This window comes from Calypte anna, chromosome 8 (assembly GCF_003957555.1).
Source record: "Calypte anna isolate BGI_N300 chromosome 8, bCalAnn1_v1.p, whole genome shotgun sequence".
Taxonomy (NCBI): Eukaryota; Metazoa; Chordata; class Aves; order Apodiformes; family Trochilidae; genus Calypte; species Calypte anna.
Window position 1 is genome coordinate 8,989,070 of NC_044254.1, and position 27,528 is coordinate 9,016,597.

The following is a 27,528-nucleotide window of genomic DNA, read 5'->3' on the forward strand; positions in this document are numbered from 1 at the left end:
CTGATCTTTGCAAGTAGCAATGACAACTCAAATACAGTGCCCTAGGGCCTAAAATAACCTGGAGGCTAATTAACTGTGGAGAAAGCTTTTTATATTACACTTTGTATTAAATAAATTCAGCAGAAGTCCGTAGAGACCAATAAGCATTTTTAGGCAGTCTAGCTAAATATTACGCCAAAAGTGATCAAGCTACATAGGATTCTGGCTTGTAAGCTGTCTGATTAATATATTGTTCTCCAATGATGTAGGTGCTTAAGATGAGGATAAAAGCAAGAGGTGGGGACAGAGGATGTCAGTGCAATGTTCATGATTTTGTATCTTTATTTGACATAGTACTCATAGAAATATATTTTACATCAGGGTTTTATAACACTGCCTTAAAATACATAATCACTTTAAGCCCAGACGCTGGTAATGTCAAATGAAAAAAAAAGAAAGCAGGAGTCACTCTCTGTGCCTTCATTTCAAAGCTTACTCAAGTGTCATGTTATCTCACAATCTCTCAGTGAAACCTGAAGGTGCACACTAGCAGTATGCAAGCAAAATGCTGCAAAGCCAGTTGCTGAGCACAGAAGTGTTATCAGCAAGGATCCCTGTGGGGAAAATGAAATCCAGCTTTGTTCATAAAAGTTACGATCACAGTCAACAACTGGGGTGCTCACAGGTCTGTGTCCAACAAATAGAGCAGCCACCTACAAATGTCTAGGCTGAAATGAGGATGATGATGATGATGGTGATGAAACAGCATATAGCAAAGTCTCTGTAATCCTCCTATCACAATACCACAGAAAAGAGAACATATTTCAACAGGTTTCTTTTTAATCAAATAACACACTGGGAACGAGTGTGTTGTATGCTCTAAGCATATCTTTTCAATGCAAAATAATTCTGTGTAGTATAGCTCTTAAAATTTTATAATTCTGGTGTGATGATTCAGCTGAAAGGCATTCAACCTTCTCAGGACATCTAATGCATTTTTTTGTTGCTATTCCCTGGAGATGGGAAATTGGTAACTCTTACAGTACTGCAGGGCAACTGGCTTTTTCTTCTTTAGCAGGAATATGAAGTCTCTGTAACTGAACTGGGTGTAAAAGCATTATTCCTCACTTGCAAGATGATGTTTCTTTTCTTCCTGTACGTAAAACACAATATTAAAATAAGTTTATGTTTATCTCTGTTATACAAAACAAAGTTAGTTCTTTAAGAAATTGCTAAAAGATGTTTTATCTGGACTCCTGATCGTTATGACCAATTCGTTTTTCTTGAACAGCAGCTGCCCCATGGCCTGGTTGTGACAACATAGCAAACAGAAAATGGCACAGCTTATCTCAAAGGTGGATGAGAAAGCACAAATGCAAGAGCAAACCTTGGAGCTCCACAGGAGAGAAAACTTTTCTGTGTGCTTGTGGAGAATAGAGGAAGGGTATCTCTAGTAACATCTCCCTGTTCTTTGAGAGCTAAAAAAAAAAAATTGGGGAAGGGATGATGGAGTCTACTGAGCCACCAAAAAATGCACACTTGGGAAGAGCAAATAATCTCTGTCCTGGTCACAAAGAAGTATTGCACTTTCTTTGCATATGTCTTTGTCATGTTCTCATTATCTGCCTTACACACCCAAGCTGACTGGAAATAGAAACAAGACAGAAACCATGTCTAATTCTAATACTTAGCTAGAAGATAAGAAATTGCTCATTTTTTTTATTTCCAAACAAGCAGGTGTGTGAATCAGAACCAGTGACCTAAATTTGAAGTTCTCATAGTGAACTCTGCCTTCTTTCTGAATACTGCCAATGCAGTTATATTACATTGAACAGAACAAGGGAGAGAAGCAAGTGGAATCCATCTTCAATCTTGTTACACCCTTCAGGTTGAAGAAGCCAATTCACAGGACTTCTCTGCGTTAAGGGCAGCAGTACCACTCAAAAGAAAATCTATCTCCTTCCAAAAGAGATGTCAAGTATGTAAAGATTATTTGGTGTAGTCAGTCTTACCTCAAGAGATCCAAAATATCAAATACGAGTGCCTCAAGCACACCTGCTTTGCAAAAAAGAGCAAGATGAGGCAATAAGGAACACCACCAATGCTGCTTTACCCCAGACCAGTCAAATATGCTTATCCCAAATTCAAAAGAAAAGGAGTAGACACTGCTGAGTTTCACAAAATTATAAATAAATTAAATAATCCTATTCCTTCCATAGAATCTGTAACCTGGGCATTGCCACCCTCTGTTGGAAAAATGAGACTTAGCCACCAGTACATGTCAATTCACATTTAAGACCTTCATCAAGAACTGACACAATGTATGCAGGGAGTAGTGCACTGAAACCTAGTATTTCCTCAAGTTGTGACCTCATTAATAAACAACTTGACAACCTGCATCATGGTATCTTGATCCACAAATTAATACACGTTCATGGGCAAAGGTTTGGCCCTAACATGCAGTTACCCTTTATAACCTTTTTGTGTGTGTGTGTGTGTGTGTGTGTGTGTGTGTGTGTGTTTGTTTTAAAGGTGCTGAGCAGTTTCTCAGTCTCAGGGCTAAACATAAATCCACTGTTCCCTGGGAATTCCTGTGTTATGAAGCCTGCTGAATCTAATGAGCAAATGGTTCTCGGGAAAAAAAAAAAAAAAAGTGGAATTTCTACTGTAATCAAGAACTTTCATTAACGAGATCCAGACACATTTGCATTTTTTAAAAGCAAAGGTTTTGGGGTTTTGCCATTTAAATCATCAGGTACTATATAAATTACATCTGTAAGTGCCATTGGCTCCAACCAAAGGGCATTTAAGAGTCCGTCTGACTCACTGAGTTATGAAAGGACCAGGTAAGAGGAAGTGGAAAAAAAGACAAGCTATAGAATATCCATTAGTAAGATGAGTAATATTGCTACTAACCTGAGCTTTCATTTCTTTAGCTTCTTTCATGGAGATTTGAATATAAATGTAGAAAAGCTTCAGGAAGAAAAGCTAAAAGAGAGAAGTCCTGCAAAGAGAGGTCATATTTACAAACCCTCAATATTTCTTCAGGTTTATTGTAAAATGATTTATGAGATGCTTTTTAATATTAAACTTCTTCATGAGTTTATTGTAGAGATGGTCAAGATTAGTAATGAACTAATTGTCATAGAAAAAAATTTATTGCTAGCAGTCTCCAAAAATCCAGCAGTTTGGCTTCTGTGAGTAAAAAATGAGGTAATGTAGCAAAGTTCTGACTATGAGGAAATAGATAGTTTTTTTAGATCACAGACAAATAAGATTAATGTTATGTCCCACACTGTGCTGAAAGGGTATCTTGACTGGTTAAAAAATATATTCTAAAACTATCTAATTTCCTTGCTTTTCCCTATGTTTTTTACCTTTATATATATATATATATAAAACTGCTTCCTGGTCCAGTAATAAAACATTTCCTTGTTACATAACTTGCATTTTCCTCAGCTTCAGTAATGAAAATAAATTAGTTAAATTCATTTTGTTAAAAGCCAATTTCTCATTCAGATTTCCATTGAGTAGCATATTATATTAACACTCACTGAACACAGAACTGGAAGTGAGGAGACAACAGGACAAAATCAAATACATTTTTTTCCCTCTAATTGTTGGAAATATTTATACTGCTTTTTTGTTTTTTCAAAATCTTGGTACATTTTTTCCTTGAACTGATCTGACAAACTGAATTTGTAGAAAAAGGAAGATCTTTGAGGATTATGTTTCATTTGGATACATTTGCTGGTTTGGACAAATATTCATTTATCTTTTAATCAACATTTAAGGCAGCTAATAACAAACTCATAAGCAAGGCAGATGAATCTATGTATACAAGAACCTCCCCCATGGGTTGCTATATTCCTTCCCCTCAGCCTTTTACAACAACTTTTAGCCCAAAATCCAAACCCAAAGCAAATAGCAAAAGGTTTAAATAATCACTTTAGGTTTGGTTTCTATGTGTGATCTTTTAAGCTCGTTTTTTTTTCATCTGGTCACGAACAGATGGCCTTATTCATGTTTTGAAAATCAGGAATTCAGCAGAAATTAAAGCTATATATTTTTTTTAATTATTATTATATTTAATATGTATTTTTAATCCTTTATTTCTGACTCCAAAGGTTTAAATAACCTTATGAAAGCTTGAGGACCACAACCTTCTGTGAGTCACTCAGTTTGAACATCAGAGAGCACCAAGACAAGAGTTTTGTACAGAAAACACTCCTGGATAATCTGTTATAAATAAGATTTCCAATGACATATTAGAGAATGATGTATTGTAGACTGGGGCAAGTAGGAGGGACTCCAGCACAAGGAAAAAATTAATCACTGAAACTGTATTCTGTGAAGGTGCATACTGACATAAAGAGAGTCTCTAAAACTTTCCACTTCAGTTTGAAATGATCTGTAAATTCTAAGAAACTCCAGTCGATGTACAGTTACTAATTTATCCTATTCATCACTGTTGGAAAAAAAAAAAAAAAAAAAAAAAGGAAAGAAGAAGGGGCTATACAGGTCTTTGCTGGTGGCCCACAGTGCAGCAGGAAACATTAAGATGTCTTTCATTAATAATTATTTCAACTTCTAACAGCACAAGGGAAAGATAGTGTTGGTAACCTCCTGCTACAGCTTTGGTGTTTGATCTTTAATGTGAAACAGTCACACTACAACAACCCAAGCACAAGCTGTACCCAAGTGAAGATTTACTCAGAAGTGCAGTTTTCTTCTCCTTTCATAAACGTTTTCAGAACAATTCTGTCTAATTCACTGGGGGTTTTTTTGTCTTTTATGGACACTTAGATGAGAATTTAATCTCCCAAGCCCCACAACTGATGTTCTCTGGAATGCCACAACTGTCATACCATTAACTCAGCTTCCCAGGCCACTGACTGCTGCCACAGCCAGGAGGGAATCAGCACAGTCCCTCAGAGAGACGAGGAGAATCAGAAAGGTTTGCATAGATTACTTTAAGGCAAATTCAGAGACTCTGAATCTCTATCATGTTCACAAGCCCTCACTACTTCCCCATAACCGTAGCAACCTCTTTAGCATTTGGAGAAAATTAAACTAAATACGTCTTGCCAATGTCAATACTCAAAGGACAACTTTTATTTAATTGCTGTAGACATAGAAAAAGGAGGCCTTTAAGGAAGTCTGTCAACTAAGAGCTATATATAACTCTTGAGGAATTCCTTAGTGATTTTCCTGGCTAAACAGATTTCCTTAAAATACATTTGTTTGCTGCATGGGGTAGAATTAATGTAAAATCAAATACTTATTTTTCAAAAGTCTGATTTGAATTGCAGTGCTAGCACAGCAGATAGTAAACACACATCCGTTGCACAATTTAGGTTTGTTGTATTGATCTTAAAAAAAAATTACTAGGCATTATAGAGCCAATGTTTGTATCTGTTGAGAAAAGAGCCAGAATGAAGTGTTAACTGTTGGAGTGTAAGCTTTTTCTCTCATTGATTTCAGTAAGCATTTTTCCAGATTCAAAGCCTTTCTGTTAAGTTCAGTGCTCTTTCAGGCAGGCTGTGATATCCACTGAAGCCAAAGAACAGCAAAATTTGTCTGATCTTTTTTGAGACTTCAGTTTCAGGCAAATAACCCAGCAGACCATTCTCTGAGTTAGCATTGAAGAGTTCACACCAGCAGAGAGGGCACTGCTGGGCTGAGAGCCACTCCTGAACAAGGGAAGCAACAGACCAGACAAGCTGCATGGAGTCCTAATTTTGCTCTGTGAAGAAAAGCATGTTTTTAACCTTTCATTTATTTCCAGACATGGATGAATATTTCTTTCTTAGCTTTACATTCCCCTTAATTTTTTTCTGCATTTCTATAGTAAAATGGAAAAGCTTTCGCTGTTTTAGTGCTTAATTTCATAAAGAGTTGCCCAGTCCCATATTTATAGCAGTGACATGCTTTTATTTAATGGACCTGTAAATAGACATTCATAGGGATGAAATCAGAGACGATGGGTAACATAAACTGAGGAAAGGAGCCACACAGAGACTGTGCTAAGGTAAACCATAAAAAGAGGGAAAGAGGAAAAGCAGCTAAGTGAATAATATGTAACAGCTAATCTAAAGTACATTTATCTCTCCTTCAACACACACAAAACTTTTACAAGTTTCTTTTATGGTTACTGCATAACTACATTATTTGAAGTTAGAATTTAATGTGCTAGGCATTAAACGCTGACTAAAGCCTCAAAATAAGCTTCATAATAGAACATTTATTCATCAGTAACCTATACCAACTCTTATATTCCCACTAAATTTATCCCATTTTCTCCCAAGAATACCATGAATGTATGTCAGCCAAAGAAATACATTTGCTATGCTTGTATTAGAGTAACAATGTTTTATTGTCTTCTGTTTCTTACTACTTAGGCTCTTTTTAGATACGTGTGTATGTTTGCTTAACAACTCAGCTCCTGAAATGCTAGGAAATGCTAGGGAAAAAATTCTATAATATGGAAAATCTTAGTAGCTCTTTATTCAATTTCTTGATGAAAACAGCTCAGGGTTAAAGAAATCCAGGGAAAGAGAAATGATTGCACTGGAGAAGATACATGGGCAAGTGAATAAAGCTAAGCTCTGTTATCACTTCCCACTTCAACAGAGACCCACAAAGCTGGGGCCACAGGGCCATAGCTCTCACCTGCCTGGCAGAGGTGGGCACATCATATGCACATCAGCTCATGGGACACTCATCAGGGCCAGAGTGGAGCTGTTCAGGGGGGGAGGAATACACAGTCCCTGGCACAGAACCTCATTTTCTCTCTGGTTTCTTGCAGTTAACTCAGGGAGCGCAGGAGTCAGAGAGATGCCGTGGCACTGTAATGGAAATAAATGACTGCAGACCCAGTGGAGGGAGGTGGGAGCGAAAACCCATCCTCACCCCCAGCCCCAGTGGCTGTGTAAATCTCTCCCTGCCAAGAGAGCTCCAGGAGGTGCTCGACACCCAGCGTCTGCCAGGGAGTCAGTGAGAGTTCAGGTGCTTACTATGTCATCAGGCATGACCTTCAGATGCGACACGGCCAGGACGTTTGTTTTCCCACAGCAGTGATTGCTTCAGTCAATTATTATTGCCCGTCCTAGAGTGCAAACACATAAGGACTTGATTTACAGTGAAAAATATACATCCTGAATTTACTTCCTCTTTTGTTTTTGCACTGTCGTAGCATCCCCAGCTTAAAGAAATGACAGCAAATTACTTCATGGGTAAATATATCTATGTATGGGCAAGGATAAATATCAGTCAGTCAGGTCATCCCGAGATGAATGTTCAGTTAGCTCTGGATGTGCTGTGTCTGACATGACAATGTATTGTAAAATGTAAAGTTTTTTGCTTTCTGTTTTAAACGTGGTATTTTTTCTTCACCTGAAATTCTTCCCTGAAATAAAAAAAAACAGAAAATTTGTTGATTTGGCAATCTGACCGTTAATTCCATTTTAATGCAGATTTAATATTGTACGTTCAGTTCTTTAAGCAGTGTTTAGGTATTACCAATATACTGAAAGATAGATGAGACAGCCTCATGGTAATACAGCTTTTAACCTTTCCTCTCCTCTACCATGACGGGGGAGAATTACAGTAAATGATGGTTACCTTGTCTGCAGTATGGACAATTGATTTGACCTCACTGCATCTGATGCTCTAATGGACTTCATGGCTGGATCCCTGGAGATATAAAATATGTCCAAGTGAATTGGGTCAGGTTAAAGAACAGACCAGCTTTACATGGCTGGCTCAAGCTATAATACATCTCCTGGTTGTTCTGAGAAGATTAAAAATTATCAATATCCAAATCATAAAAAAAAAAAAAAAAAAAAAAAAAAAAAAAAAAAAAAAGGTGTTGGCTTCTGTAAATCTACAAATCTACTTTAGCCATTTTATTCCCACTCAGTGCTGGGGGGGACAGGGGCGGAGTCTATGTTGATGACATGAGTTTGTATAACAAATGTTTGCTTCTGTTTACTCTCTTGTAACATGTTCCCTTTTATATTAAGAATCATCACTTGGATGACATGAATCACCATTGCTTTCCTGAAGTCATTTTTGTTTACACCATGAGGAATCTGGCATTAGGTTTATTTAATATAGATAAAATAACAATACTATAGTATTTCTGGGAGCAGAAAATAAAATCAAGGACAGATTTCAGAGAATGATGGCAGCTGTGATAACTGAATGTCCTGACAGCTCTGCTAGCCACTGTGCCTGAGAGAAAATAAAGGTCTAATTTAGTGAAGGGAAAACAACAGGATTTTCCTTGGCTGCTCTGAGCCCTTCATTTGGCACCGTGCAATTCAACATCTTGTTTATCCTTGCCCTACCCTATCATGAATATGTCTGTGTTCTTTTCTCACCAGAACACAAGTGAGCTCATGGTGAGAATTGGCCTCTCACCCCTGGTGATGCAAGCAGAAAAGCTTGTAACATCCCATGGCTCTGTGGCCTTCCTCTCTGCAGACAGCAGTACTGGACCAGGCAACTTCAGTTGTATTTTTTATATATGTATTTACTTAATTGTCTGTAAACACTGAAAGAGACACTTTCTTGTAACCATTCCATTGGTGGCACACATATATTCAATGTTTAATTAATAAACCTGAAACCTACAGGAGAACAAATCTTTAACCTGCAAGGTCTGATATTTTGTTTAATGACAGAAATAAACACTCATCCCAAATTTTGTTGACTACGCATTCACACTTTCCTGGTTTTGAGAAATGTCAGAATATAGGAATTGGACTCAACTTCATTTGATTAATTAAATGAATGTGGAGAATTTTCTGTTATGAAGAAATAGGTTCTCAAGTGAGTGCAAACAATAATTTTATCTGGAAATAACTAGCATGTAAGCAAATTAATGGAAATATCCAACAAATTGAAGAGTTTAAAATTTTTAAATCTAGTTGCTTGTTGAATGTTACCTTTTGTCTTTGACTCATGGATGCATCACAACAGCCTCTGAAGGGAATGTTTATTTACCCTAATGTCCTATTCTTATACATAGAAAAATAAAGGCATTTCACAAGCCCTTTGCTCAGATCTCTGGAGTTGTCCATACCCTGTGGCTGGGGCTGAGCTGAACTCACAGCAGCCATGGGTAGGAGAGGGAACAACTGCTGACCCTCTGATCCAGCTATTCTTGTATCTGGAAACACTGTCAGGTGCTACAAGCACCAAGCCATCTGAAAGGCTAAAGTTGAGTACTACTCTATCAGAGCAGATGACAACTTATTCTTCAGCAATTCTAACAACTTTGAGTCCTTTGCTGTCCCTCTATGAACACAGATGTCGTTTTGCAGGGGACAGCCAAAGTTACAAGAAGGTGACCTGTCAGTGAACTCAGGAGCAGGTGAGGCCTGTCAGCTTCTAATTTGAAACTGGTGTCAGTCCTGAGGAATGGCTGGTATAATCACATTTGTAACTGATATCCTATACACTCTGCAAACATTCACAGTGCGCCTGTTATGAGTAATATGAAATTAACAATTCGTGTTTATGACACGAGACACCGACTGAATCAAGCAGGTTTCAGTAACTGGAGCAGCCCCGTCTGTCTTCCTGAGCAGAACATCAAACTGCCTCTGGCAAAGCCAAATGTTTTGTGCTTAGGTTACAATAGGCGTTGTGTGTATTTTGAAGACAAACTTCTGTAACTAGGTGTAAAGTGAGGACCTAAGCACTGCCTCCTGGTTGAAATTGTTCCCTTTAAAATTTTTCTCACTTCAGCCCAGCCCTTAAGACATTTTGTGATTTTTAAGTTGGAGTTTGGAACCTAACAGATCATGTACTGTATCTCAGATTTTCTGAATAACTGAAGGGAAGGCTCTGGCTAAATCTCTCTCAGACACATAAATTATCAGCTGCATGAATACTGCTATTAAGACATTCAGACAAGTGCAAGGGGTGGGGACAGGGCAGGATGCTCAAAAGAGGTGGAGTCACAAGAGAAAACAAGACATTTGCTTACAGAGCAATTTATCCTTAATCTGGCTTCATTGTAGCTGAGCAAGAATGAAGATGATGAGTTAGCCTGACAGGCTCTCTTGCTTCTCTAGCACCAGGGTATATTTTTCTGCAATTTTTTCTGCCTTCCTGTTTCTGAGTTGTTTTACCTGTATTTTTTTATTAGATAAAGTCAAATTGCAGTCTTTGAAGCTAAGATTTTAATTAAAATCAGGTTCAAGTAAGAACTTGGGCTAAACTGCTTTTCTGACTTGAAGACAGCAAAAAAATCTCAAAATCTCTTCCACATATATTTCAGCCCAAAGTGGCAGAAAGCCTCACTGTTTAGTTTGTTTCCTTGTGAAAGTGCTGCCAAGCTTGCCATGTGTATTAGAAGAAAGTTTCCTTCCACAGACTTTCAAAGTTAAAGATGGACAAGGAAATGGATCTATTGCAATGGCTACAGTGGAATTCAGGTAGGGTCACTAAGGGTAAAGTCAGGTCCAAAACCCAATCAGCCAGTGGAGCTTACTGAGCATTTAAGTACATTTTCATGTTTACAGTACACTTGAGCTACTGGCCCATTGGAGTATTGTTCAGTGGCAGGAAAATAACAGTTATTCCCATTTTCCAAGAGAAAACTATGTCCCACAGAGGTTCAATAACTTAATGAAGACCAGGTACAGCACTACAGCAGCAGGCCAAGCACAGCATCCTGGGCACTCTGGTCCAGCACTAACACACTTGTGCTGCTTAGCTCAGGTTTCTACTCATGAGTGCCACCCAATTAAAAGAAGACAGGTACAACTGCACTCATCTTGGGAGAATGTCAGCCCTAATCATACCAGAAAGACCAGCTTGCAAAATTCACATTAATTTCAGATGCATCAGAAAAACATAGGAGCACTTTGTGTTGCTGCTACCTGAACCTCAAGAGCTCATCTTGAACAGCTTTAAACCTCACTAGAAATACCCTTCATACCTATGAAAATCAAATGTCTAGCTCTAATCTTAACAATACCTCTCTACAGTGCCTCCCCCTCCCCCCCAAAAAACCCCACAAACTAGCAAAAAAAAAACCAAACCCCATCTCTGAGCATGTGTTGAATCCTGAGACAGGGATTACAGACTGTGCACACCACTACTGATACAGTCACCTGAGATATGTAATACAGTAGCTTGCTTTAGATCTAATAGTACTGCACAATTGGATAGGACACACAAAATGTGTTTGGGTAGGCACATAAAATCTTGATTAATTCAGCACTTTTCTAGAACTTAGTGAAATATGTTTTAGTTTTCCTCCTACTTACACAGTTAAAATTCAGCCTTTGGTTTACACAGAGAGCCTAACTCTGTGGAACAAAGCCCAGCACAGCCACACGTGGTCCTTCTGCTTCAAGTAACCCAGAACTGTGGCTGCTCAGCACTCTGCACCCCCCTGCTGAGGTCCCAGTGAGGCAGGCTGGGTGTCTGGTGGTAGTCAAAAGAGGGCATTGAGCTAGGTTGCTGGAGACAGGACTGGCTGAGCTGTGGGATTCTTCTGAAACATTGCTCTCATAGAGAGCTTCTCTGAAAACAGGTAAGTCAGGGACATTTTTGGTTATCAGCTGTAAACATGCTGTGTCTTTTGATTCCCTAGAATCATACAATATTCAGGGTTGGAAGGGACCTTTAAGATCACCTAGTTCCAAGCCCCCTGCCATGGGCAGGGACACCTCCCACTAGATCAGGTTTCCCAGAGCCAGGTCCAGCCTGGCCTTAAAAACTTCCAGGGATGGGGCTTCCACCACCTGTCTGGGCAACCTGTGCCAGTATTTCACCACCCTCATGGTGAAGACCTTCTTCCTAATATCTAATATAAATCTACTGTCATCTAGTTTGAGTCCATTTCCCCTACTCTTGTCACTACCTGGCATCCTAAAAAAAATCCATCACCAGCTTTCCTGTAGTTCCTCCAGTAGATACTGGAAGGCTACATTAAGGTATCCTCAGAGCCTTCTCCTCTCCAGACTGAATAACCCCAACTCTCTCAGTCTGTCTTCAAGAGGAGAGGTGCTCCAGCCCTCTGATCATCCTCATGACCCTTCTCTGGACACACTCCAGCACTTCCATGTCTTTCTTGTAATAGGGGCTCAGAACTGGACACAGTACTCCAGGTGAGGTCTCTCGAGAGCTGAGTAGAGGGGGAAAATCAGTAGTAATCAAATTTATGTGCATACATCCTCTACATTGGTCATTAGAGTAACACTGAGTTGTAGCATAAGCCCAGAACAGCAAAACAGAGTTATTGCTAAAACCTGACCTTAGCTTCCCCTGTGGTGCACACTGAGCCATCTGCAGAGTCCAGCAGACAAACTACAGCAGGTGGGAGCACTGGAGGTGCCCCTGCCCCTTCTGCCCCTGAGACTAAAGGAAAGCTGCCAACATTTATTTAGCTCAGCCAGTCAGCTGAAACAGTGACACTGACCATGTCACACTGATGATTAGGAAGTGTGGGTGGCAGGCAGGTGTGTGGTGGTGGTGCTGAACTGCTCCTCTTAACACTGTTCCCTCCTGTGTGAGAGCTGCTGCCACGGGGCAGCGAGCACAGGGCAGAGCCTGGCACTGCTCTCTGCCCCAAGCAAAGCTTCCTGCCACACCATGTCCCATGGGGCTGGGCTGGCTGCTGTGACATCTTAAGGCACACTCCATAGGCTCACCTGGTGTCCCCAGCAGGTTACAATAAAGGTATCTCTGGTTTGGTTTGATATTTTTTTTCTTTTTTAACATCAGACAGCCTTTCTGGAGACTAATTTTTAAAGTTTTTACACAATGACCAGAAAACCAAACAGGAAGGAAAAAAACAAAACCAAACAAAAACCCTAGGATCCCTTCTGAAAGACAGAAAGTGGAAGAATGGGACAAAGACCTTTACTGAACTGTTCAGAGTAGACCCTGATCTTGAGACATTTCCCCATATGCAGAAAGGAATTACAGTGCACATCTGTTTTCACAACGTAGCTGAGGGTATTTTGAGAACTCAGGTCCTGCACTTCCCCTTGACCTCACATCACCACTTTCTGTTAATACAATTACTTTTAGGACCTTCTGGGTTCCCACAGCTTTAGTTTTGAAGTTGAACAAAGTTAGTCCTTTCAAGGCAACCATGGAGCTGCTGGAAATGCACAGTGGAGCATTTAAAAGCAGGAGAGATGGAAGAGGGGAAAATGAGACTATAAATATACATGCCAAGTTTTAATTCTATTCATCTCCATTACATTATGGTAGGTAGAAACAATAAAGTTTGCATCATTAAAAAAAAAAGAGTGGTGGCATTTGTGTTTGTCTCCATTTCATGCTAAACATGACATCATCCTCATGCTCAGTGAAAATTTCCTTGGGAAATAACCCTGCACAAGTCTTTTTCCTGACAACTTGAATCAAGAGTTTAAATTCAACAGGTCCCTACCTCACCCAGCTCCTAGAACTCCTGCTTATGGGTTTTTTACTGAGTTTTCAACCTGCTCTACAAAATGGATTGGCATTAGCAGTATATACTGAGCCCATGAGCCAGTGGCTAGTATGCAAAGCTGGGTCAAATCCTTGCCCTTACCCTGAATGATTCCGTCTTAGGCTTAGTGATTATTATTTCACAACTTGCTGGTCATGGCTGGCTACAGGGCTTCCAAGGGCAAATACCCTAATCACTGAATAATTATATATATATATAATTATATTTTATATACATGTATATACACAGAAGTTCACCCTGTCTGGGAAACTTTCCCTCAAAACCAATCCATTTACAAGGTAAGTTTAAGTTTGAGTGACTTAGTATTTTCTCTTTTTTTAAACAAATAGCACGTGTTTCAGTCAAAACTCTGTAATCAAGTTGAACTGAAAGGGCACTCTTTCCCCTGCCCTCGGCTCCATTGCAACATGTGCACAGCCCAAGGGAAAGCTCCAACACCGAGACAGTGACCCAGTGAAAATCCTAGAAGCAGTAAGACAGCATTAAAGACATCCCTTAAGTAGCATTAACATATACTGCTGAGGTGAATTACAAAACTCCCCAGAAGTATTTGCCATCTGATGGTTTAGGAAAGCCATCTGGGAATCATACCTCAGTCATAAGATGTTATGCCAGCAACAAAATTAGTGGCTGGATCTTACCCCCTGGAGCCTGTCTTCTCGAATCCCCAGGAACCAGAGCTGCAGAGGAGGATGCCTGTGGCTCTCAGCCTTTCCTGTTTTCTCTCATTTGGTACATGTCTGCAGAATGATGACTTGGATTATTGGAAGGAGACAGTGTAGAAGCAGACCTGGATGCATGTGACAGAGCTGGAGGGATCTCACTGTAATTAATGAGTAGTGAAAGAAGTAGTTATTTACGTCTAATGAACAGGAATTAGTCGTATCTCTGATTCTTGAACAGCTATTTATGCTGCTTATCTGCTATTTTAGGGACTGACTATTTTTAAAGCGGTGACTATTTTCTAGTTCAAAGAGGGATGGGTGGGGTAAAGCAAGAACTGAAACTAGTTTCAAAGCTTGGACGTGTCTGGATGTATTTTCCCATATTTTTCTTTCTTTAAGTTTTCCTGACTTCAGTCAGGAGGTGAAATGCCAGAAATATCCAGAGACACCCTACCTAACCAGACAGCATTGCAGCCTAATGGGTGTTTTTCCAAACCACCCCTGAACTCTGAACCTTCAAATCATTTACAGATCTCTTCCACTAAGAGATGAACCCACATCCCTGCATGACTTTGGAAAGCAGGAGCATGGTGGAGGACCTGGCTCAGCAGAGATCCTGTGCACAGTCCAGTTGCTTTGCAAACACACCAGAGTGCCTCTGAAGGCTGCTGTGGTCTCCTTTGCCTTCTGGAGCTGGTAAACCAAGGAGCTGTGGCTGCAGCTGCTGTGTGTCTGCTTGTGCTGCAAGATATTGGTGTCTCTGGAGCTAAGAACAAGCTGGGCACCCATTAGCTCTGTAATGGCCCAAAACAAACCTTCACCTCTCTGCTCAGGCTGGAGCCTGAACAGAGCTTAGCCAGCCAAAGGCAACTGGGAGACCCTAAATTTCCAAACACAAAAACTGCCTGGATGGAGGGTTGTTTTTTTTTTCTAAGAAACTAAAGCCTATGTCCCTGGTGATAATCTGGTTTGTATTATGAAATATAACAGTTGTATTGCACGACTGCTCCCTACAATGCAATTTACAGAGTCGCCCTGGTGACTGCTGTCACTGAGAGGGTGCCCTTTACAGCAGGACTTGCATCTCAGAGAACTTTTCATGGTTCTAAAGGAGTTGGAAAAGAAATATTTCCAGGGTTGAAAATTCCTGTTAGGAAACTGCTATTGAAGTTTGTACAAGATTGCACGTCAAAACATTTTAACTGTTAGCTGGTGGGAATTCCACTGACTGACAGGAGCAATTTAAGAACTGAGATGCTGTGTACTTTGATATTTTACTTGTTTTTTTCAGAGATCGGCTCTGTACTTTAGGAGACATCATTTTCAGGTTATAAAGCCTGTCTTTAGCAACGCATACTCCATTCCTCGCACTTCCAGTGTCTTTTTTTCAAGCTGGTACAAGACAAGTGAGTAATAAGAGATTTAAAAAAATGCTTTAATTTTGTCTTGCTATATCGTATAGCATTGTCATGCTATATACCATGATTGTCAGTATCATGGCCTCTTAATAAGGCAACAAACTTGGCTGTAGAAAATACAGTTAAAACAAAACAAGGTTTTGGGGTTCTTGTATCTCAGGACCCAATTCTCTTCCTCCAGTTATGGTGTTAATCAAGATACTCCAAACAGAGGAGTTGGTGGGGGAAAGGTAGTGGAGTTTGGCATCAAGTGGAGACATTGAAGGAAAAGCCAGTTAACTGAACAATAAACAAATAAATAAATAAATAAAATAAGAATAAAAATAAAAATAAAAAAAAAACTATAAATAAAAGGCAACTCATGGCACTGGGATTTTCCAGTAAAAAGTCACAAGTCACCCCTAGCAGGAATGTCACCCGGCACTACCGCTGAGCAGCGCGTACGCCACGTTCTCAGCCGGCTCTTCCCTCGCCGGGGTGCGAGCAGATGGGAGAGCAGCCTGGGCTCCCAGCTGGGCTCCGGCACCGCGGCAAGGAATCGCTGGGCTCCGCGCCCGACCCGGACCCGACCTGGGACCCGAACCCGGACCGACACCCGCACAGGCGGCACTGACGCGCGCTCCCCGCTAGGTGGCACGCGAGGCGGTGCCATGGCGGCTCCGGCCGAACCTCCGCACCCCCCGGGCCTCCCGCACCCGCCCAGTACCCCCCAGAGTTCGGCTAATGCCGGGGTTCAGCACCCTGCCCTCCCCACGGCTACTAATCCCTCCTACTCCATCCTCAGAGTCTGTAGAGGCGCATACATCCTGTGCCCTGGACCTGCAGAGGAGGAAAGCAATTCCCTCAGAATGCCCTCAGAATGTACTCAGTTTTTGCTATCTTCACTTGAAACTACTATTTGCTGCCATACAGTCATCCTGAAAAATCCCAAAATCCTTGGCTTCAGCCTTTGCCAGCCTCATGTACGGCTGCTCACCAAAAAATTTTTCACATCACCGTGGTCAGAAATAGGAGCCTGTGGAACCCCCTGTGTCAGGCTGTGATGACATCTCCATCCACCTTTAGGCTTACCACATTTATTTTACTTCTATTTATTTTAATCCTGAGAAACCTTTTTTCCAATTTTGTGTGTGTGTGTGTGTGTGTGTGTGTGTGATTTGCTTCAGTATAAAGATCACAACTGTAAAACATTGTGATTTGAAAGTTGCAGAAGTATTTGGGACAGGAATCTTCTAATGACATTGATGAGTTTGTCAGTGTGTTCATGTCCACAGTGTTTTACCAAGGAAGTGATGTTAATTCCTCCGCCATCATTGCATTAATGTTTCTTGCTTCCTGCCTTTCCACATTACTAACCTAAGCAGTTGTGTCAAAGTCACAAAAACTGACTGAAACACCATCAGAGATGCTGAGGTAGTTAAGCTCATCTGAACTTAGGTTTCTAACACTCTAATTCTGGATCTAATTGGGCCAGTCTGACTTCAGGGTAACTCCATGGAGGTCAGGTGGCTGCTCTGGCACAGTTCAAACATTGAGTTTCTGCCTTTGGTTCCAGCACCTGAAAAAGCAGGGCCAGAGCTCAGTGTCAGGAGGCACTGGGAATGAGAACAGTTTGGAAATGCAGTCACCCCTGGATTCACAGTGTCAGGGCAATTAACAGCATTACAAAATGCTAAGACAGAAGACATATAAAGGAAAGGGAGAAGGAAGAGAGCAAGATAAAGAGAAAAAGAAGAATGATTTTGAGAGTAATATGTAGGTGAGTTATAAGGTAATGGTCTTCATTTTTTAAGCCTATTCATAAATGCATGCATTTGTGTGTTAGCCCAGTACACAACCAAAGTAGCTGCTGCTGGTGAACTAATAAGAGAAGGAAATGTGGAAGGAGATGGTGAATAGGAAAAGAAAGTGATCTAGAATAAGGAAGCCTGCTATTTTTTCATTTGTCTCTGGAGAGTGATGGACTTTCATAAACTTGCATAGCTTCCTGTAGAGAGACATTGTCAACCAGGTGCCTCGAATTGCCAGTGAGTGGGTGTGAGTCCACCTGTGCCTGATTAGGACAGGCCCCTATTGGGCATGAGCAAGGCCAGGGGGCCAATAAAGGTGGAACACACACCCACAGAGGAAACCTCAGCTCACTCTGGTGTGAGGCATGGAGAGGCCAGCAGCTCGTCGAGCCTCTGGAGCAAGAAAGGCTCTTCCCACTACACTTCTACCCTGGAAGCGCTGTGTGGTGGCTGGAGTCCTGGAAGAGACCAGCAGCTCGTCGAGCATCAGGAGCAAGAATGGCTCCTCCCGCTACATTTGGTGGAGAATGTGGGCAACATAAAGAAGCGGCAGTGTGAGAAGCTGGCAACAGGAACATTATCCCCGATTTGAAAAAATGCCTGGGCTAACGCTCTCCCTGAAAGGTATGACCAGCAAGCTCTTTGGTTTGGAAACCCCTGAACAGAGGGAAGCCAAGATAAGGATTCTCTCTTTGGAAGCCCCTGAGCAGAAGGAAGCCAGGAGGATGGAATCCCATAGTATGGAATCCCACGGAGGAACCAGAAGAAAAAAAAATAAATTAATTAAAGTAAAGTATAAAGTATGGAATCCCACGGAGGAACCAGAAACCCATGAGGAACCAGAAATCTCTTTGGAAACCCCTGAGCAAAGGGAAGCCAAGATAAGGATTCTCTCTTTGGAAGCCCCTGAGCAGAGGGAAGCCAAGAGAAGAGCAGATACAGGAGGGAGAAAGAACAGAGACTTAGTAAAAAAGTGCCTGGGCTGACATTGAACGGTTGCCTAAGCTAGGGTTAAATCCCGTAAGTCGTAAGTGTATTTTTGTGTAAAAAAAAATTTTTGTGTGTAAAAATCCTGTATGTCTATGTCTAAATCCTGTATAAGTGTGTTCTGTACTGCCCCTCAGTGCCCCCTCGATGCTCTTAGCTGAGTGTCCCGCGGGGCCCGAAGAAGTGTAAATGTTAGTAAAAATCGTGTTAAATTGTGTTAAAATGTTTGTAAAATGTTTGTATCCTGTAATCAGTGTTAAAAAAAAAAAAAAAAAAAAGGGGGGGAAATGTAGAGAGACATTGTCAACCAGGTGCCTCGAATTGCCAGTGAGTGGGTGTGAGTCCACCTGTGCCTGATTAGGACAGGCCCCTATTGGGCATGAGCAAGGCCAGGGGGCCAATAAAGGTGGAACACACACCCACAGAGGAAACCTCAGCTCACTCTGGTGCGAGGCATGGAGAGGCCAGCAGCTCGTCGAGCCTCTGGAGCAAGAAAGGCTCTTCCCACTACACTTCTACCCTGGAAGCGCTGTGTGGTGGCTGGAGTCCTGGAAGAGACCAGCAGCTCGTCGAGCATCGGGAGCAAGAATGGCTCCTCCCGCTACAGCTTCCCCATGGAAGAACTGATTGTTTCAAAAATTAATGCAAAGATTCACTCCCGAGAAGAGCTATTTCAAAGCAGCTGGCTCTTTAAAATATTTTTGAACAATAACACTAAAAAACTGTTCATGGTAGCAGTGCAAGTAAGGTACCGTTAATTAAGTCATTCCTTGCTGGTAAAATACTGCTGTGCTTTTGAAGTCAAAGTTTCTAACTGTTTTGTTTGTTTGCTAGGAGTCCAACTCCCTTTTTCACTTTTTTTTAGTTGAATGGGATTTTGATTCTGCCTGTCATTTTGAAGTAGACTGGAAAAGGGAGAAAGGCCCCTGTAAGAAATTAATTTAACAATCGTATGCTGTCCTTCAGAAACCAGAATGGTTCCTCTGTGCCACAGGGCACAAGTACAGAGCTGGTAGGCTGCTTGCTAATCACAGGCTCAGTGTTACGCAGCTCCAGTTGGGCTTCAAAGCCCATTGGCAAGATTTTTTGACATGTCCTGAAATTTCAGAGATTTGAATGTCTGCCTAAGGAAAAGCTAACACCCAGTATAAATCTTACACCAGATCCCAGTTGTGAAGTTCTGGCTTACTTCCTAAGTTCTGTTTGGGTTTTTTGCACTTAGAAAAACTGAAAAAAATCCTGTACTTTGAGTACTGTCAACACACATGAATTTTCAGTTTGAACAAAGTTAAAATCATAAAGCCCTGCTTAACGTTATTTCAGCTCTGTCTAAGTCGCCAAGATGCCTTATTTTATGTCAAGACGAAAATTGGGTTGGATTTTTTTGACTGATTGTGGTTTCTTTGGTAAAAACGTTGTGTCTAAGAACCACTATCCAGGGATGTAAAGGTCATCCAGTTTGCTCCCAAGGGCAAACCCTAGAGAAACAGGCCACTCAGAAATCCCTTATCTCCACATCCAGCATTTTGTTTCCTTATGAGGAGATACCAGTTTTGGAAGAACTGGATTTCAGAGTATGAAGCAGTTCCACAGATGACTTGGGCTTGACCTTCAAGTGCCTTAGAAAGTTACAAGCCTTGAAAAAGATCCTCTGCACCTTGAGAAATTTTGTGGAGGGAAAAAAAACCAAAAAAACCCAGCAGCACTCAGGGGCTATATTCTTAGCTGTGTGGCCAAGACAATGAATTGCAGAGCTCTAAATCAGCTGAAGCTTTAGTTAACCATTAATAGGTTTTCTTAATCTAGGAAAAGAGAATAATAGAACTAAGGCTGACAGTTTGTGGATATGTTTGTTAAATATATGCCTGTCCCTGTTAAAGGGAAAGGAGTCTAGAGATAGAAGAGCAATTTTGTACATCTGCTCTCTGGGAAGAGCAAGAAGATGAGGAGACACAGCCAGGAGCAGACCAATGGCTCCTGCAGTGCTGCTCAGAGCCCGAGCAGTGACATTCCAGTGCCCCCCAGGAGGCTGGGAAGCAGCTGGAGCAGCTACAATGTCCATCCAGCTCTGCCAGCAGCACTGCGAACACATGCCTACCTAAACTTCCACCATCACCTCTTCAATGTAACATGCCCTGAAACAAGGAGAAGTTTTTCCAGAGCACACCAGCAGCACAGAAATGGAATATGGATCCGGGAGAAGCGGGATTTTTGTCCTAAATAGAGATGTCTATGCACTAAGACACCATTAATGAGAGATAGGGACAGACAATAAATTCTGTGGCTTTGTTCAGGTATTGACATTGGAGGCAAAGTGCTTCACAGAAACAAAGGTTCTATTTTTTCTTTTCCTACATCTTTATATTTTCATTTCAAAATGTGGCTCTCTCACTGATTATCTCTGATACTCACCAAAAACCTGAACAGTTATTGTTGCTCATTTATTGTACACCTGTTTGCAGATCACACTGTTCTGTGTGAGCTGCTTTCCCAACATTTAGAATGTACAGCTCCAAATGGGAGTGTAGGAGAGGTCAGCATTGAGGGGTTTGCATTCAGTACAGTGTATGGGAATCCTAAAACCAAAGATGAGCCAGAGGCTAACAACAGTGCTCTGATTTGCATTCACCTCTGCACCAATGGTCAGTAAGCAATTCCAAGGACCCGGCTTGATTCCACAGTTCTGAACATCTTTTCAAAATCTGCTGTAGTTAAGGGATCTGAAATTAATATTTACTTCTGTCAATTAGGACTAAGGAAACACTCTATAATTGCTACCCTAAAAAAACAAGTTTATCTGTGGATTTAAAGAAATAGTGCTTGAAGAGAATGATCACAAAATCTGTAAGTATATTTATGTTCCTCTAACTCCCATTGATTTCAGTACAGGCACTTAAGTTGAATCTGTAAATACACGTTCCTGTTGTATTAGGTCAGAGACAGAATTTTGTTCCTGTTAAGATTACTGCTACCGTGACATGAAACTGCGACATGAAACTGTGTGACACAGAGGTAAATTAATACAGCAAGAAAGTCAAAATGTCCACCAAATATGCTCATATAGCCTGCTCTGTCTTCCTAGTTTCTCCCTTTGCTCATTTGTTGTGCTTCTTCCTGTGATCTGTTTTGGTCACTCTCAAGAGGAGAAACTCATTATAGAAAGTTGTCTTCAATTGATGCCAGCTAATTTAATTTCAGACAGAAAGTGAACCCTGTTAGGATTTGCCAACCCTTGCAGCTTTTCCGACTTGGGTTCCAGACACTAATACAAGCGAAATATTTAGCAGTAGATAGTAAATTGACTTAGTAGTAGGAACATGAATTTGAGACCCACAGAGTAGAGCCTACAGCAACTTCATGATTACGAGTATTTACACAACTAACTAATCAAAGAGTTTTCATCAGCCAGTCAAGCACAGAAACATGTCACCCCAGCTGCTGTGGCCACTTCACTTGAGGTTTATAATTGTAAACTTGGAGTACTTGCCACAACACGCCTGTAAACACTTCAGCAATAATAATTTTGGACAAATTATTCATCAGATGAAAGCCTTAAACTACAAAAGAAAGATCGATTTTTTAGTCAAATATAAATTTCTTTCTTTTCTTTTCCTCAGGGCTAAGCATTCTGTACAAGTTCTTGACTATTAATAACTCACCCTATCCTCTGACCTCTGGACTGGGACAGCCCTGCGAGCTGGCTCTATAAGACCATTCCACACAGCTCTGCCACTTACATGCACACCCCAGGCACTCCCTGATGCCCCATTAATGTGGTATTGTTCTCCCAGTTCTACTCACATATCAGGCAAATATACCTGGTTTTTTTCATCTCACAGATATATTGTCTCTTATTTATGTGGAGAATAGCAGACACATTAATGTGAACATAACTGTCTGTGTAATTTCTGAATACTTCAGCATCCCTCCAATATCACACTTGTGCAAATTTGCCAAAAATTGGAGGAAAATCTCTCCTTTTGTATCATTTCACTAACTGACTCTCTGATCCATACATTTGTTTTCTTTTGTGAGTACAACATAAACTTGGAAGCAATTGAGCCACTGTGAGGTCCTGTTGCATTCAGGAGACTCAGACTGGCTTGGATGTAATCCAACATCAATTCATTCAGAGGTGGGCAAGTTAGGCTCTGGGGTAAGTATGATGCCAGTTTTCTATACACCCCATGTAATGTGTACAACTGTATAGAAGTCACCCAAATTATTCAGAGCTGCTGGCACAGCTTTATTTTGGGATCCCAGTGAGAGGTCTGAATTCATCTCCTCTTAGGAACTAGATCCAAACTTGCATTTCACATCAAATCATGTCACCTTATAACACTTCTGCTCTTCATAAAAGTCTTTGCATATTTCTAATTGCCTAGAACAAATAAATACAATAATATTGGTATCAAAAACACACACACACAAAAATATTAAAACAACAAAAAACCCTAGACTCCTGTTTCGCCTTCATAGGAAAAGCTGATTTTATGACTAGGCTTGCAAATGTTCTTGATCATTTTGCAAGGTTGTAGTGTGGAATATGGAGCTTAGAATCCCAGTCATAGGGTCCATAAGTGATTCAATCTTTAACAGGAAAATGACATTTGACAGTCACAGTAAATTTACGCAGCTGTATTTCCCCCAGCTACCTATGTGAAGTGGATGCATGCTGTGTTAACAGCTCAAGATGTCTCCAGGTATTTTGTATCCCTTTCCTCTCACTCTCTTCTCTCAGACAATCAGCTTAGCTCAGACTCACCTCAGTGGCCCAGCACAGCAGTTTGCATTTAGAGGCAGAAAATCAGAACCCTCCCACTGGTGTCCTCATTGTTTTTCAGGCTATTGATGCAAGGCATCAGGTTTCAGCTGTTCGAAGGTATCAGCCTCTGGAAAAGCAAAGCAGAAAGAAGGAATGAGCCATACACAGGTCCCGGCACTACTGCAACTGAACTGACAAGCGGCATCAGGCTGGTTTTGTGCAATGTGGATAAATAGTAACAAAAAGAGACTGTCTGCTCTTTTCTATGCAGCATCAGAATGCAGACAGACAGAAGTTCACAGCATGACCATGCCCACCTGGCATGTAGAGAAGGGGGTATGGTTAGACCCCAGCAAGGGCTGGGCGAGACAGGTTGTAGCCCTCTGGGAGCACCAGCTGTGTTTCTCCCCTTGATCCAAGCCCAGCTTGTGCTTTGGTCTAGACAGACCCAGAGGCACCACTTAAACATAGAGAGTCACCACTTAAAACACAGAGAAGGTGGGATGGGTAACAGGGTTGTTGACAAGCCACCAAGCCTGTTTCAGGCTGCTCCAGGAAGGGAAAACAGTCATAGCAGATGACAGTGCCCAGATGAGGGCTGAGAGCTGCTGAGCAGCTTCCTGGCACTGTTTTCCTGTGGAAGCGCACTGGGAAGAGATGGAGCAGGAATCCTGAGTGCCCAGCAGGTAGGGTGAGGGTAAGGCAGCCTCTGGGAGATCTAAATGTGCCCCAGTGCCCACTGCTTCTGCCTGGCTCTGAACAGAGGGAGATGCTCTAAATATTTAAAACAAAGATGGAAAAATAACGTTTGGCTGGTAGACAGACTTTTCAAACTTTCATAAACTCACAAAGGGGCATTTATTTAAATACTAAGTTTCAAAAGTTACCTTATGAGCAAATAGATGCTGATAGTTTTTATGTATCACACCAGCACTACAAAAAGACCCATTTTTCCAATACAAAATCACAGTATTAAAACAATGCTTCCTCCCTTAAAGTTATGGCAAACAAGACCGTCAAAAAGGGGACTTTTTAAAAATTCTTCAAGCTAGGAATTTTTAAGACAACTTTGAGAAGATCTTTGTCCACATTTTGGTTTCTGTCTTCTTTCATAGATATATTTAATGGCAATCCATTCAAGATAATGAAAAACTCGTTTCCCTGACATGCCCACCTACTGCAATGAACTTACACCTACCACAGTGGTGTAACTGTTATACTTGCTCAGTATAAACGTCACTCTAAATAAGTAGATCTGTATAGATTACTCAGGTCTGCTGAGAAGCAGAATATGTTGGTCAGATAATCTATAGCCTAATGGTAAAAAATCTTTGCTATATAACTGGATCCTCAGCCATGTTGTTACAACCCCTGTGCAGTAGCTTAGAAATGTGGCAAACTTTATACCCTCTTGAGACCACAAATTGCTGGAAACCAGTCTCTCCCTGTCCTTCTCCACAGCAGGGATCCCCTGAGGCTCTCAGCCTTGCTCAGCAGCTCTGCCTCCTGGCCTTTGTAATAAATATAGTAGGAAAAACTGGCTCATCCATAGAAGCACAGAATGTTAGGGGATGGAAGAGACCTCTAGAGATCATTCAGTCCAACCCCCTGCCAAAGCAGGATCACCAAGGGCAGGCCACACAGGAATGCATCCAGGGGGTTTTTGGAAGTCTCCAGAGAAGGAGACTCCACAACCTCTCTGGGCAGCCTGTACCAGTGCTCTGTCATTCCCACAGTAAAGTTGCTCCTCATGTTGAGGTGGGAACTTCCTGTTGTTCTAGTTTCAACCCATTAGTCCTTGTCCTCTTGCTGGGCATCACTAGAAGAGATTTTCATTCTTTGCTCTGTTTAAATTGCAGGTTTTGTTTGTTCTTTGTTCCCCTTATTGTATTTTATCAAAACCATAGCATCAAAAGTCTAAAGTACTATGGCCTGGAGGAGATTAAAGGTGACAACCAGAAACAGAAAATAGAAAAATTTCTAGTTTTGGGTCTTATTGTACTTGAACCTGACACTCTTCTCATACTGGAAAAAAATGTCAAAGGGAAACAGCATAATCCCAGCCAAACTAAAAAAAAAAATGTTGGTGATAAGCAGCTGAGAGTGTTTGGCCAGAGCCATCATTTTTCTCATCATGCAAACAGAGAAGTCCTTTAGAATACATCAAGTAAAAACCCTCTCCACACAAGCCACAGCTCAGTGCAGTTGCATATGTTCTACCAGCTTTTCTTTAAACTATCTGGTTTCCCTGGCTTGGCTTCTTTCTGGTGCTTCTATATTTACAGAATGAAATGAAACCGCAATTTTACTTTTATTCAAACAGAGATGTTATTTGCCAAGAAATTATTATTTTCCCTGGAAATGTTTTCTTTTAAAAAGAAAAAAAAAAAAAAAAAAAGAATAAAGAATTCTAAAGTTACATATTGGAGAAGTATACCACTGTGGTTTTATTAACAACTCCTTTCCTTCTACCATTCTTATATTTTGTGATATTGTATGGAATAAGAATAACTCAAAGACATCAGTAGTATGAGATAGCATCATGATTCAGGATCCACCATTTGATATTAGACTCATCAGGCCTCTAGGACACAAGTGAGGTTGTCAATTTCAAGTGTATTTCTTGATAAGCTATTTGCAAATTGCATGTATTCCAAATGTTGCTCATTTAATTAGAACATAAAAGATTTTTCTTTTTGATAGGACCTTGCTTCTGACCCTTCTGCCTGTGGTGTGGTTTGTATTGTTCTTGGCTATGAGATATAGGATATGTACTAAACATTTACACATTAAAGGCATCCTTCATTCAGCATGAAGGTGTTGATACATCAAGGATACCTCAAACATGCTGAGATTCCAACAACTTGTCAGACAAATTAGCACCTTACCAATCGGGGGTAAAATTGAGTTTCACATTTCTCCCTGGTGGGAAAGAAAAAAATCAAAAATCAGTGTAGATTAATGCTTTCTTTGTAAATAAGAACACAGAAGGCTTTATCACCTCTGTAGTGCAAATTATAGCCCTCGCTGACTTATCTGATTTTTATTTCATTGGTTTTAAGTGATCCAAGGCAGTTCAGAGCAAATACATTGTGTTATTGCTCTCTTGGGGCAGATATCTCCCCTGTTTAAACTTTATTTCTTTCATGATTACTTAAAATCTTCATCTATATATCAAAATAGAAGGAAATCAAAGTATCAAATCTGTATACTTGACTAATACATAATTATCACATTTTCTTAGCCCAAACTTTAAGGAGTATGTGTAATGAAGTGAATGTATGGCAATTACAATATAAAGGTTCATTTTTAAAAAAAAAACAGCTGACCAGTGTTAAAAAATTAGTGTTCAGAGTGTCACTCTTTAAACAAGATTATGAGGTCAGCAAATCAAATTGACCTATAATCAAAGGAAGAGGGGTCCTAGGGTTTCTAGAGAGATCAAACATGTACCTGCAGGTCATTCCTTACTTCCTCTTGGCAATTTCTTCATTTTCAATAATCTCAAATTCAGCAGGCTTTTTAAATGCATGGCTGATGAGAGACACGGGATTGAATGCTGACCTTATGGGCAATGCACAGGTATGTCAGACTTGTAAATCAGATTCTTATACAAAGAACTTCATATATAAATCCAGAGACCATCAAAGATTTCTGGTTTTCAGAGCAGGTGTTTTTATGGAACTTCAGAGCAACACCTCTGCTCAGTGACAACATATTACATATGCTAAAACCTTTGCATAGTTTTTTCACTTGAAGCAAAAAAAGAGCCCAAATAAAATGATGTAGAATGTTGAAATCTTTAGAAGATTTTTTTTTCCCATACATCCAGTGACATGATTTATAACTGTGTAATTAAAAGGAACAGATTCACTGACAGGATCATAAGTGTTGGTATTAGCCTAAAACAATAGCAGCAAGCACTAATTGCATGTGGTCTGCTGCATGGCTACTGGAATCAAGTAGTGAAGAGGATCACAGTTCCTTATTAGTCAGGACCACCCAGAGTGACAGAAAGCTTGAATGATCAAAGAGAAAACAGTTTTATGCTGCAAATGTTGACATTTGCTTGAGCTCTCCAGCACAATTTAAGATGCAGTATGAACACTTGGTGTACTAACTACTGAGCAAGGAAGTGAGTGTGCTATCAGACTCCAAAAGTTTTTGTTTGCATCAAAGATAAGTGAATAAAATTCAGTGTTATAATCTTATTCCTTATTTTATCACAAAATATGTTTGCATTAGTATCAAAGCCTTTCTTTGCCTGCCTTAATCAAGAATAAATTCGTCTTTTCTTCATAATACCAAAGCATAAGAGATCCTATCCTGCTTTCTTTGTGTGTCCACAGCAATTGCTGAGTAGATGGGGTGAAAAAAATTTCAGGACATAATTTCTTTGTAAAAAGCCAGAGTGATTACTTTTTTTTCATAACTTGGC

The 27,528-nt window shown here is 40.6% G+C and overlaps 2 long non-coding RNA genes across 2 annotated transcripts in view; both read right to left on the reverse strand.

Moving 5' to 3' along the window:
* The window catches only part of LOC115598699, a 99,566-nt gene that overhangs the window by 8,345 nt on the left and 63,693 nt on the right, over positions 1-27,528 (reverse strand). The gene's annotated exons all lie outside the window — the stretch shown is intronic.
* On the reverse strand, positions 778-25,990 carry LOC115598698. Its single transcript, XR_003987841.1, has 6 exons — positions 25,979-25,990; positions 7,603-7,674; positions 6,996-7,087; positions 6,652-6,827; positions 2,896-2,983; positions 778-1,132 (listed from the first exon to the last, which is right to left on the reverse strand). It is a non-coding gene; the product is annotated as an uncharacterized LOC115598698 (long non-coding RNA).